At 37.0% G+C, this 12392-nt stretch overlaps 1 protein-coding gene and 2 long non-coding RNA genes across 5 annotated transcripts in view; 2 read left to right on the forward strand and 1 right to left on the reverse strand.

Annotated features, from left to right (window-relative positions):
• The first annotated feature begins 68 nt into the window (after positions 1 to 68).
• On the forward strand, positions 69 to 5109 carry LOC117316508. Its single transcript, XR_004529866.1, has 3 exons — positions 69 to 225; positions 2642 to 2924; positions 4337 to 5109. It is a non-coding gene; the product is annotated as an uncharacterized LOC117316508 (long non-coding RNA).
• Positions 5110 to 9253: 4144 nt separating this feature from the next.
• LOC117316509 (STE20-like serine/threonine-protein kinase) overlaps positions 9254 to 12392 on the reverse strand; it is a 71953-nt gene continuing 68814 nt past the window's right edge. For all 3 annotated transcript variants that reach the window (XM_033871126.1, XM_033871128.1, XM_033871127.1), the window contains one exon: positions 9254 to 9483. The gene's annotated coding sequence lies outside the window, so the exon portion shown is untranslated. The remainder of the gene's footprint in view (positions 9484 to 12392) is intronic.
• LOC117316510 lies at positions 9668 to 10741 on the forward strand. The gene is made up of 2 exons (XR_004529867.1): positions 9668 to 10462; positions 10547 to 10741. It is a non-coding gene; the product is annotated as an uncharacterized LOC117316510 (long non-coding RNA).

A 12392-nucleotide genomic window follows, 5' to 3' on the forward strand; every position in this document is an offset into this window, starting at 1 on the left:
CCCCTCACAGTGCCCCTCTTCGGAACTCTCTGAATTTTGGGTTCCGTATATCCTCGGACGTTTACCACAGTCAAAAGGAAACCGAGGGAAAACGTGCAAGAATCGTTTTGATGCTCAAAACAACACATTTTGCTGCTTTAATCTTGTGCTTCCCTATACGACAGTTTAGCTTCCACGGTGGCATTCAACGCGCTGTGATTAATACTGAAGGAATATCATTCAGTGGTAATTATTTGGAATTAGTTGTATTGTGGTTTAGATTTTTAGCACAGGGTCATGTCTAGTTTTATATTGAATATATATATAGGACCTAGCCAGAAATAACTTAACAAGATCTATATTTAAAGGCTTTATACAAAAATGTCTATAGGTATTTCTGGTTATTTCTTAATAAAAGACTACACATGTGTGTGTAGGTTATATTCTGATTCATTAGATTCTAGTAACAGTGGCATGTCGTAGTCTTATATATTAGGCTAATATAAAGACACTTTTTCAGGTATTTCTGGTTTTTAGGTATTCTTTCTCAATTTGAAATTAATTTGATAGAAATGCATTAAAATGTCTACAGAAATGTGAGAAATTGTGTACCCCCATGGCCACTTTTTACAGGTTGGGGAAAACCTGACCAACTTGTGTATAATATATGCCAATTTAGGTATAGCTTTAATTTGTTACTAGAAATCACTTTAAACTAACTTTTAAAAATGTCATGTCTAAATCACATTTATTTAGCCATGAAACATCATACAAATAAATGCATAGCCCGAGTTTCCTCTGGCCCTGACATCATGTCTTATGTACATGTACAGGGTCAAAGCGCACTACTATATCTCCGGAATCGTTTGGTGTCACTAATTAAGATTTTGGTGCGAACACAATAAAATTGGGCGCGACATTACACCTTCCTTACAATGGAATGGATAGATGAGATATTTATTTAATATTTACCCAAAAACACATATTCAGTCCCATATGACATGGTGTGTGTGGGCCAGAGGAAACTCGGGCTAACAAATGCAAAGATGAAAATTATTTGCTCGTTGGAAAGTACCAAATATTGTTGCAATATTTCTGTCAGAGTAACACCAAGTTTCTAAGTAGTTAATGCTTGCAGTAAATATCTTTTAACAGAATATTTGTAAACTTGTCATGAATTATAATGGGGCTTATAATAATGTATGGCAAAATTTACTGTTTCAGATATTAACTTATTTTTAGCTACAAATTTAATCCATACTCCATCTGGCATATATATAATAGGCAAGTTTGCATTTTTTCCTCGATTGTCTCTTCAAAGAAGAGGGAGAGCTAATTTTGTCGCATTGGCGTTAGCATTGGTTTAATATTGATAAATACTATCCCCTCCTGGAGTGAAACTAAAAAAAAAGAAAAATATGGTATGCTTTTTCACATATTTTTGATTTTTCATGTTGACAAAAACTTCTGAAAGGCAATAATAACACATCACTTTTTGAGAAAAAACTGCTTTTTTACCTGTTTTGAACGTTATTACCGGGTATATATTTGTTATTCATTGACAGACATTTACAAGACAAGCTTTGCTGTTCTACATACAGCTTTTGTATACACATGTTGGTGGTTCCCCCCAACCTGAAATACATGCTGTCTCATTGTGGTGTAAATAAATAGCAAAATATAAAGAATAATGTCAATATGTTAAAGAGTCTCTTATAAGAGGAGGTCCAGGGTAAATGCATTGGAGTAATGGTTAGCTGCACATGTATCTAATGCTTTTCCCCTTGAACAGTAGATAAGTTATGGTCTTGTTAGCTCACCAGGTCTGAAGGCCAAGTGAGCATATGCCATGATGTGGCATCCATTCATCTTTCAATCAGTGTCATTGTGATAACATAGCCACCTCCGGCTGTACTTGATATGGACAAAATAATTTACTAGTCCTCGGGGAATGATCAACTGTTGCCTTTTTTTCTATGACAATATATACCCGATGAGTGCAAGATGGGGCCAAAGAATTTCTTTTCAATAAAAGCTGCTCTATATCTAGATTTTGAAATATTTTTTTTGGTTCTATTTTTAGTTTCCTCCGTCATCTCCTAGGTATCAACACTTTTAGGTCTACAGCTGTATGATGCAGCTTTAGATTAATAACCATTTAATAATAGTCGAAGCCTAATAATACACTGGCAGCTCCAAGTAAAAAATTATAACAAACAATGAGATAACAGATTATATATGATAATTGTAATAAAAGTATGTACATTTTTACACCACATTTATAACCTATATTCATGTACTTTGGTTTGTTATTTATTAACGTCCTATTAACAGCCAGGGTCACTTAAGGACGTTGTGCCAGGTTTTTTAGGTGGAGGAAATTTAAAGCCGTAGTACCTGGAGAAAAACCACTGGCTTAACGTCAGTACCTGGCAACTGCCCCACGTAGGTTTCGAACTTGCAACGCAGAGGTGGAGGGCTAGTGATTAAGTGTCGGGACACCTTAACCACTCGGCCACCGCACGCTGCCCCTATACCTATATACATGCATCTAATGTTTAAATGTGGTGTAATTAAAGTAAGCACATTTTAAAAATTACAGAGTTAAGCGGAAAATATGAAATTAAGATGTAACCTCATTTAAGGAACTTTTACCCTTCAGTTGTACCATGGATACAGACATCCTTAAGCAGCAGGAACACCGGACATTACTACGAGAGCGCTTCCTTCGTGTGATGGCTGCCACGGTCAGACAAGATGCCTTCATTAAAATGCAGGAGAAGACAAATGTGTCCTGTAAACTTGGTCCGGTGGACTTTGACATCCAGCATATCCAGGTCACTGATCTCCGGACTCCAATGGGAACGGTTCCAAATGCAATCCTGCGGACCTCGGATATCCTTGGAATCCGTATAGACAACCTCGAGCTGGACTGTTTATGATCAGTAAGTTATGAGGTGATGTTCATTTTACTCGATATTATATTTCTCTGATCTCAGATTTGTCTGATACATTACATTACGTTACATTCCCGTCATTGGCCATTAGGCCAGGGGACCATACAGATGGGTTTGCGTTCCATATCTGTCGTCTTGTCAAGAATGGTCTAGTGTATTTTGAACAAATTTGGTCTGCAGCATTGTTAAATGAAGGGGAACCAGTCGGTGGCAGAGCCTAGTAGGGGAAGTTTGGTTTGGTTTATTTTGTTTAACATCCTATTAACAGCCAAGATCATTTAAGGACGTGCCTGAGTTTGGAAGTGGAGGAAAGCTGGAGTATCCGGAGAAAAACCACCGACCTACGGTCAACCAGGCAACTGCCCCACATGGGTTTTGAACTTGCAACCCAGAGGTGGAGGCTGCATGGTGATAAAGTGTCGGGACACCTTAACCACTCCGCCACTGGGGTGCTGTAAAGGGATTTTGACTAAATCTTGTCTTAGCATTGTCAGGTGTAGGGAGCCCTGATATATGTGTAAATGAAGGGTTAGATTCGTTTGGATGTTGGTCTTATGAATATTACTTCAATTAATGAAATTCATTAAAAAAATTATTTTATTGAATAGAAACCAGACATGAAACTGCAATCCAGTTATAATTTTAGACAGTTGTAGTACAATTCATGGAGAGGTAAGACCAACAGGTAGAGTGTATCTAAAGATAATATAATTATTCTTATCTCACATATAATGGATCAGGTAGTTATCCTGCAGGGTATTTTCGGTAGTATGCTTCAGTATGGTAGCACTATAAACTTGGCGTCAGTTCTGTACTGTCATAGGGAGATTAACAGGAACATACTGAAGCCTCTCAAAACACTCATTCACCACATGCTAGACTGGCCACCAGCCCCCAAGTTTTTTGTTAGAATTGCTCCACTAAATTCTAATACTAGATTATCTCCCCCGAGTTTGAAACTTTAGGCTAGAATCAGACATATCCTGGAGACCAAAATGTAATTTATAATCTTAATATTCTAGAGGCAGGTGGCCAGTCTGACCACATGCATGTGTCTCGCACACAGGGGAGCCTGTTAGTGACCCTAGCTGCTGATAGGACAATACAAAACCAAACCAGAATGATCTTACGTGATGCTTCAGTTGTGGAGGGTCATCAGAATAAGGACTACAGACACTGTACCTCCCATAAGTTAATAGACTGATCGTGTCATAGTGAATGCTAGATTTATAAGTTTGCTGGTATCTCGGCCATTTTCATACCCATTCAGCACTATACTAGCACTAGACTATATATATATAAGACCAATATTCAAATGACTGATACCAAGTTACAGCATATCTAGCCTAAATTAATTAGTGTTTCTGTGTTTTTGTATTATTTACTTGCTTTATTTACAGAAGTTGCTGTAATGGAATAGATGAATACCTGGATCCAACAGTATAAACTACAGCCATGGTGACTTGTACAACAGACAGGTTCTGTCGAAGTGAAGATTACGGTCATATGATCATGAACTACAGCCATGGTGACTTGTACAACAGACAGATTCTGTCGGAGTGAAGATTACGGTCATATGAACTACAGCCATGGTGACTTGTACAACAGACAGATTCTGTCGGAGTGAAGATTACAGTCATATGAGTTACAGCCATGGTGACTTGTACAACAGACAGATTCTGACGGAGTGAACTACAGCGATATGGTCATGTGAACTACAGTGATGGTCACTGGTACAAGATAGGTGTAGCCAGAGTGTTTGTACAGCGAAAACAAATTAACAAATACTAAATAATAAAGATGTACAACTAGAGCTAGGATGTTTTCTTTGTGTAGTATGATTGTATGGACGAGAGTTGCTCGTTGATGAAATAAGGACAAACTTTGTGGACTTAACTTCACTTTTGAATACCTGTATTTTAGACTTTCAGACAAATTAACATTTCAGTGATATGCAAATGATTTTCTTTATATTTTACATGGTATTCCATCCATCTTATGTAGTTTTCTGTTTTCTTGATATCCTTTTTTCAATTTCTCAAGGTATCCATTGGATCCTGACAAATCTTTCTTCACGTGTTCGCCTCAATGGTGTATGAATAATTGTAATATCTTCTTTGTCCATGTTCAGGTGGTTTTGATATTAAAATGTGACATTTTCCCATCTACATTGTACGTATGTTGTTTTCTCTATCAGTGAGAGTGTCTTTGAACATTGTGATGTTCTTGATGCAAGTTTACTTCATGGGTTAAGTTGTTTGGTTAAAAGCTTGTAGATATTCATGTTATGTTTCTTTAATGCTCTCTACTCCGGTTTTTAGTCATCTGGTGGCCTCTTGTTATCATAATCCATGTCGTCGTGCACCGTTCCTAAACTTTTCCACATTTTTAGCACCGCCTTCAAAACCACAGATATGTACTTGGAACAGTCTACTGGAAGAAGTGATATCTGCAAAAAGCCTGAACTCCTTCAAATCACAGCTTAATTAACGCTTGAGTGACAAACCCACTATGTTTTCACCTATGTTATATTACCTAATGGGACAAGTAAATCCATAAATAATCCATAATTCATAATCCAAAACCCCTAAACTGATTTTGATAAAATTTTGCAGGAAGCTTCTAAGGCATAAGATGAACCAAATTGGGAGCTATATGATCCCCTTGGTCTTCAGAGGGCGAGGCCAAAAAGGTCAATTTGGTTGATTTAACATTCTTCACACCCCTGAAATACATGTATGTCACAATCTACTGCTCTTCAGAAATGGGGAGGTCTTCAGGTGCTTTATTAAATTGGTGGATTTGATTACCTTTGGGAATCATGTCCCCATCTGGGGAGGTGGAAAGTAAAGTATTTAAGGTTTATATAGGGAAATCATATTTTTTGCTATACATGTATATATTTTGTTTATTTGTAAGTTTGTAATTAACAAATTTTCAAATTTGGATGAAATTTTAGGCACAGGAGCTGGTTTGAGGATAAGAACATAATTGACGCCAGGAGCTTTGGGCCAGGACTGAAAGTGGTCAAACTGGCAGAATTTCAACAATCTTTTTCAGACCCAGATAGCTCAGAATCTATAGCTAGTAACCTCAGAAATGAGGTCTTCTTGTGTAAAAAAAAGAAAAGAAATAGTGACATTCATTACCCTGGGACGTCACGCACTCCCCTGCGGAGGGGATCAGTTTACTATTAACTCAAATAGAAATAGTATTAAAGTGGCATTCTTTCGTTTGAATAAAGTTTAGGTCAAATTGGAACTTAATGGAAAATATGTATTTTTTCCAAGTTGTAAAAGTTATAATCTTTACATTAATATGGCAGTTTTACTTGAAAGGTAATGCAAAGTTCTCCAGTATTAAGTCCTAAAAATTCTTAGTTCACAACGAAGTATCACTAATTACCACAAAGACAGAAGGTATTTGTATGTGATTGGTCATTTTTCTGTTCATTTCAGCTGATTATGAAGTGATCCAGGCAAATTTGCATTAGAGCAAAAAAAAAGAAAAATTGTTGGAGGGCTAAAGATTGCTGGTGTAGAGTATAAAGTTGCTCTGTCGGACAATATAGTCAAATTATCCTGTTGGAGGGCTAAAGGTTGCTAGTGTAGAGTATACAGTTGCTCTGTCGGACAATATAGTCAAATTATCCTGTTGGAGGGCTAAAGATTACTGGTGTAGAGTACAAAGTTGCTCTGTCGGACAATATAGTCAAATTATCCTGTTGGAGGGCTAAAGATTGCTGGTGTAGAGTATAAAGTTGCTCTGTCGGACAATATAGTCAAATTATCCTGTTACTATGACTTCAGCAGTTCATCAACACATCAAAGTGGATTCTCAGAAAGATTAACCATAAAACACTTAGTGGGCAATGAAACAGTTTATTTATACACACATTTAATTTGCACATGACGATATGTACATGATGACAGCATGCAGACTGAATAGCACCAATAAATTACTGTATTCTACCCCTGGAGTGAAATGTACAACAAGTATACAATGTATTAACTTTGGGGCACCAACACAACCTTTCTGGGACCAGGCATAACAACTCTCTATTAGCCTCATAAATACATACTAAATGAACTGTGTGACTTCAAAGGTATACTGTATAAAGTGATGGATTGGAAAAAAAACTTGTGCTGGGATTAAACCAATCGAATCAAAGTTTACATGTGTAGTTAGTTGTATGTCTTTGGATTCGACCAATCAGATCAAAGTTTATATACGTACACCCAATCAATAAGGAACCAGTTTTGAAGTGTAGAGTTGATTCATGATAGGGAACCAGCAGACCTCAACCAAGTGGATTTAATATACAATTATAAAATACATTTTCTTTTCAGACTGAAATTTGTTAAAAATGTGTTTGCAAGGTAAAATATTAAAATATTCACAATTAACATGTTAAAATATTGCTATAATTTTTTCTTGCATTAAATAAATGTGTACTTACACAAATGATATTTACTCTTCATATAAAATAGTTTATCACAACCAGTGTTTTAATTGCCTTTGAATAAGTCCAAAATTAAGATCACTATTTTTTTGGTCATCTGCTAAAAATTCCAACATATGTTGATATGAATATGCTTCAAAGTGGTTAACCAAAAAAGAAAACTAATTTCTGAGTCGATTTATCATTTTCTTTTGATTGCACACAAGCAAAGTGATCTTGATATTTGTCAAAACAGCATTAACTACAGTACAGGTGGTTATAGTCAATGTTAACATTTAGCAGACTGCCTGGTATATATGTATGAAACCAGCGAGGAGGAAAAGGTGCAACACTATATACTATATATCATAATAAATAAACTCCGCATTCACTGTACCAGGCAATTGTTAACATTTCAAAAATAAATTAACTCGACATTCATGGTACTGCAGGCAATTTTTCACAAGTTTCTCTCAACAAACGCATCATTTTCAACCTCTTCTTAAATGCGTTTGTACCTGTCGAAACAGGACAGGAAAAATAATTTCAATATCACTGGTCCTTCAGGCAAGTTTGGGTTCAAAGGTACTGGCCCAAAGTGAAACAATCGAGCAAGTAGTCGCCAATATTCCACGGATCACACACCAGAAGCCATGATTTTGATGCTTCATGTCAAGAAAATTAACAATAACAAAATGTTTTGTCAACATCACTGAAATTTAAGATGGTGTTGTTACTTTAGACAAAACATTTAACTGGGTAATAAATGCCGTGAGGTGGGGAATGAAAGATGAAGTTTCGAAAGCGACTTTGACCCTGCTATTGGATGAACATCACAGCACACAGCATTTGTAAGTAGAAACAATAGAGACAGGACAATCCCAGCACGATTTGCATCCGAGAATTATCGCCCAGGCAACCATAGCGACTAGTCATAGTAACACACACGAATAATCTCATTATTGCTCCGCTGAACTTTACCAATATCACAAAGACAGACTTTGTAACAATGTTGAACACTACTGCGACTGCAGTTAACATTTACAGATTTGTGGCTTACAGCATCAACACACTTCTTGGTTAACACTCCAGTCCTCTTTTATCACTACATACCCAAATGTATGACCAACAGAACTGCTGGCCAAGACAACACAAGCACATCAGTCAAGCTCATACCAGTAATATATTGCACATGTTTAATACCAGTAATTAACAGGCTGTCACACTATTTCTCATACCTCACACACTTTCGAGGTTCAGCACACCCGACTCGCTTCCTTCCCGCCATTAGCACTACGCACAGACCTGGACCAGCACTATTCAGCATGACCTAGGAACTCCAGTCCCGCTTCATACACTAACAGAGCTTAATGCAACCTTCACCAGTGACAGTTTGAACTGCAAATCCCTGATGGTAATTACATCAGACCATTTCTGGTCTTGCTTGCAAACACAGGTCTAGTACGGGAAAATCTCATTCTCTAAATACAGTACAGGAAATCTCATTCTCCAAATACAGTACAGGAAATCTCATTCTCCAAATACAGTACAGGGAAATCTCATTCTCCAAATACAGTACGGGAAATCTCATTCTCCAAATACAGTACGGGAAATCTCATTCTCCAAATACAGGTTTAGTACGGGAAAACCTCATTCTCTCTTGCCGTTATGGACAACTGGCTGTTCTCTTCTGAATGAAGAGATTATTTTGGCTGATGAAACACACACTCGGCTTACCATCAACACGAATCATACCAGTAGGCTCGTTTTCTGTTAGTTGTCAGTCAACTGTGATTGGCTTCCAACCAATACTGCTGCACTGACCGTTGACGAGGATTCATACACAGTAGGTATGGTAATGGTATGGGATTTACTTGGTCAGTAAAACTCTTGTCACAGTAGGATTCATCTGCTGAGGCTGTGAGAGCGCTCTCGGTCACCATCTTTTGACGTCTCTCCTTCTGGTTTAATTTGATATTTGGCAAAGACGCGATGCATCATGGCCTGTTTGAGGGTTAGTCTTTCAGTAGGGTCATATTCAAGCATCTGATTGATGAGATCAAACAAGTCACGATGATCAGGGTTTTCTGGGTCTCTAAGGTACCGCTGAGGAGAAAAACAAGAACAGGACATTAGTGATGAGATATCAGAAAAATCTTCAATCCTAAGCAAAACATCTTTGTGTCTACAAAATATGTGCATCTGTGAAAGGAGCATATACAACATGTTAAATCAAGCTGAAGATCTGGCCAATTTGTATAGAAGAACATTCACAGAATAATACCGCCTTAGTTTTCTTCTGAACACATGCATCTGCAGAAAGTAAAGTGTCTACTTTTTGACTGGTATCATATATTTATTTTTATTTTTCCCTCAGTCTAATCCAGACATTTAATAAAATAACAGACTAATATCTATTCCTTTTAATGGGTTAACTATTTTCAAAACTTCTTTTTCTTTCAGTATTAAATTCACTTTACAAACTTTTGCTGTCTGTGTTCATACATTTCAGCTTTAATATAAAATTTGAGCCGAACTTATCAAGAGGAAGAAATGGATTCCCATTCACAGTATGTAAATCTTGTGTTGTGTTCAGAAAGAAAATTAAATACTTTATATGATATCTACCCCAATAAATGTAACTCTACATTACTTCTATAAATAATCGGACCACAAGAACCAGTCATGTTGACCTTTTATTACCTCACTAATTACAGGTAATATTCATAAAAAGATTCGATAAGATTACATCTGTTACAGATTTATTATGTAAATGTGGATTTTCATTGGTCAAAATAGTGTATTATGTCACCAATCTTTTTCTATGTTCTTTGTCAACATGAGAGATAAATATTTTGGTCAGACTATATATATTAATGATTATTTTTACATCATGTATAATGAAACATCAAGGAAAATACAATCAGGGCATTGGTGATACAAATACTTGTGAAGTAAAAAGGTCCTGAAAGCATTCTTTGTTCCATAGACAAACAAATCAAGAGACAAATTTAGTGTATTCATTTATGTACCAACCTCGCTTTCTGTACCCTATACTATATACCGATGTTGGGTTACAGGTGAGGTACACCCTAGAGTCATGGGTAACTGACCAATCACAGCCAAGGTACACCCTAGAGTCATGGGTAACTGACCAATCACTGCTGAGGTACACCCTAGAGTCATGGGTAACTGACCAATCACAGCCAAGGTACACCCTAGAGTCATGGGTAACTGACCAATCACTGCTGAGGTACACCCTAGAGTCATAGGTAACTGACCAATCACAGCCAAGGTACACCCTAGAGTCATGGGTAACTGACCAATCACAGCCAAGGTACACCCTAGAGTCATGGGTAACTGACCAATCACTGCTGAGGTACACCCTAGGGTCATGGGTAACTGACCAATCACTGCTGAGGTACACCCTAGGGTCATGGGTAGCTGACCAATTACAGCCGCGGTACACCCTAAGGTCATGAATGAATCTGACCAATTACAGCCGAGGTACACCCTAAGGTCATGAATGAATCTGACCAATTACAGCTGAGGTACACCCTAAGGTCATGAATGAATCTGACCAATTACAGCCGAGGTACACCCTAAGGTCATGAATGAATCTGACCAATTACAGCCGAGGTACACCCTAAGGTCATGAATGAATCTGACCAATTACAGCCAAGGTACACCCTAGGGCCTGTGCCCCAGTATCATAGGTAGCTCAAGTACCTTACGCTTCACTGGGTGATTTACCTGGTATCAATTTACCTATTTTTGGAGAATTTTATATTTAATAACTTTGGCCAGATTCTCTTGTCACTTCTATGACAATAAATAGACAGTATGTTTATAAACAATACATAAAAAGAGCACCCATGTTTATTTACAGAATGCTTCTTTGTAAATACTTTAGGTGAATTACATGTTGACTACACACTACCATGATGATTTTCTCCTAAATAATGTAGAGGAGGTAATTCTTAATAGCTGTCACACAGGAGAATTCAATTACCAGAAACATTTGTAACCCTGGTAAATACTTGACGCAATATACCATATGGCTAGAGAGATCTTCTTTTTAGCTTGATCGGTTGAGTGTAAGACTTGTAAGCCAGAGGTTCCGGGGGTCAATCCAAAGCCAAGGCAGTGATTGAAATTTAATTTAGAGAGATCTTCTCTTTAGTATGATCGGTTGAGCATAAGACTAGTAAGCCAGAGGTCCCAGGTTATGAAACCCTGGTAAATACTAGCCGCAATATACTATTTGGTTAGAGAGATCTTCTCTTTAGCTTGATCAGTTGAGCGTAAGACTAATAAGCCAGAGGTTCCGGGGGCAATCTCAAGCCAAGGCAGTGATTGAAATTTAATTTATCATGCGTTTTGTTACAATGGCACCAACGTAGAGACTCAGAAATAGATCCCCAGCAGAGGCAGTGATTTTAATTCTATTAATCATGCACTCTATATTACACTTTGGATTAAACATGAGACTTTAATAGTCAGAAACTAACATGAGACTTTAGTAGTCGGAAAATTTGCATTTAACACTAGACAATGCAGGTGTAAAATAGTTTCACATACTTGTCTATACTCTTTGTAAACAAATCAAACTCATCCAAGACAAATCACACAAGACTCTGTATAACAATTGTTGTACACTTTAATAGTTTATTTAAACTATTGCATATTTCAAAATAAAATTGATCATAATTGTAATTAATGAGTCTGCAGGCTCAAGAAATTTGTTTGTTTTTAAAAAACTATTGATTTTCAAATCGTGAGCTGTATGTTTTCAATGAAATCAGGAGCTGTATTCACTCAATATGTTCCACAAACTTAACATGTTTATTAAATTTGTTGTCCAAAATGTCAGCTAGACATCTTTGATTTATCTTCATACCAAGTTATGTATATGTAGTTTAGTATTTAAATACCTTGTATACAGTCATCCTATTCTTTCAGGATCTGTACTGAGTGTCAAAATACTGCCAACAATAAAATACTCCATGCTGTTT

The sequence above is a fragment of the Pecten maximus genome, chromosome 18 (assembly GCF_902652985.1).
Source record: "Pecten maximus chromosome 18, xPecMax1.1, whole genome shotgun sequence".
Classification (NCBI taxonomy): Eukaryota; Metazoa; Mollusca; class Bivalvia; order Pectinida; family Pectinidae; genus Pecten; species Pecten maximus.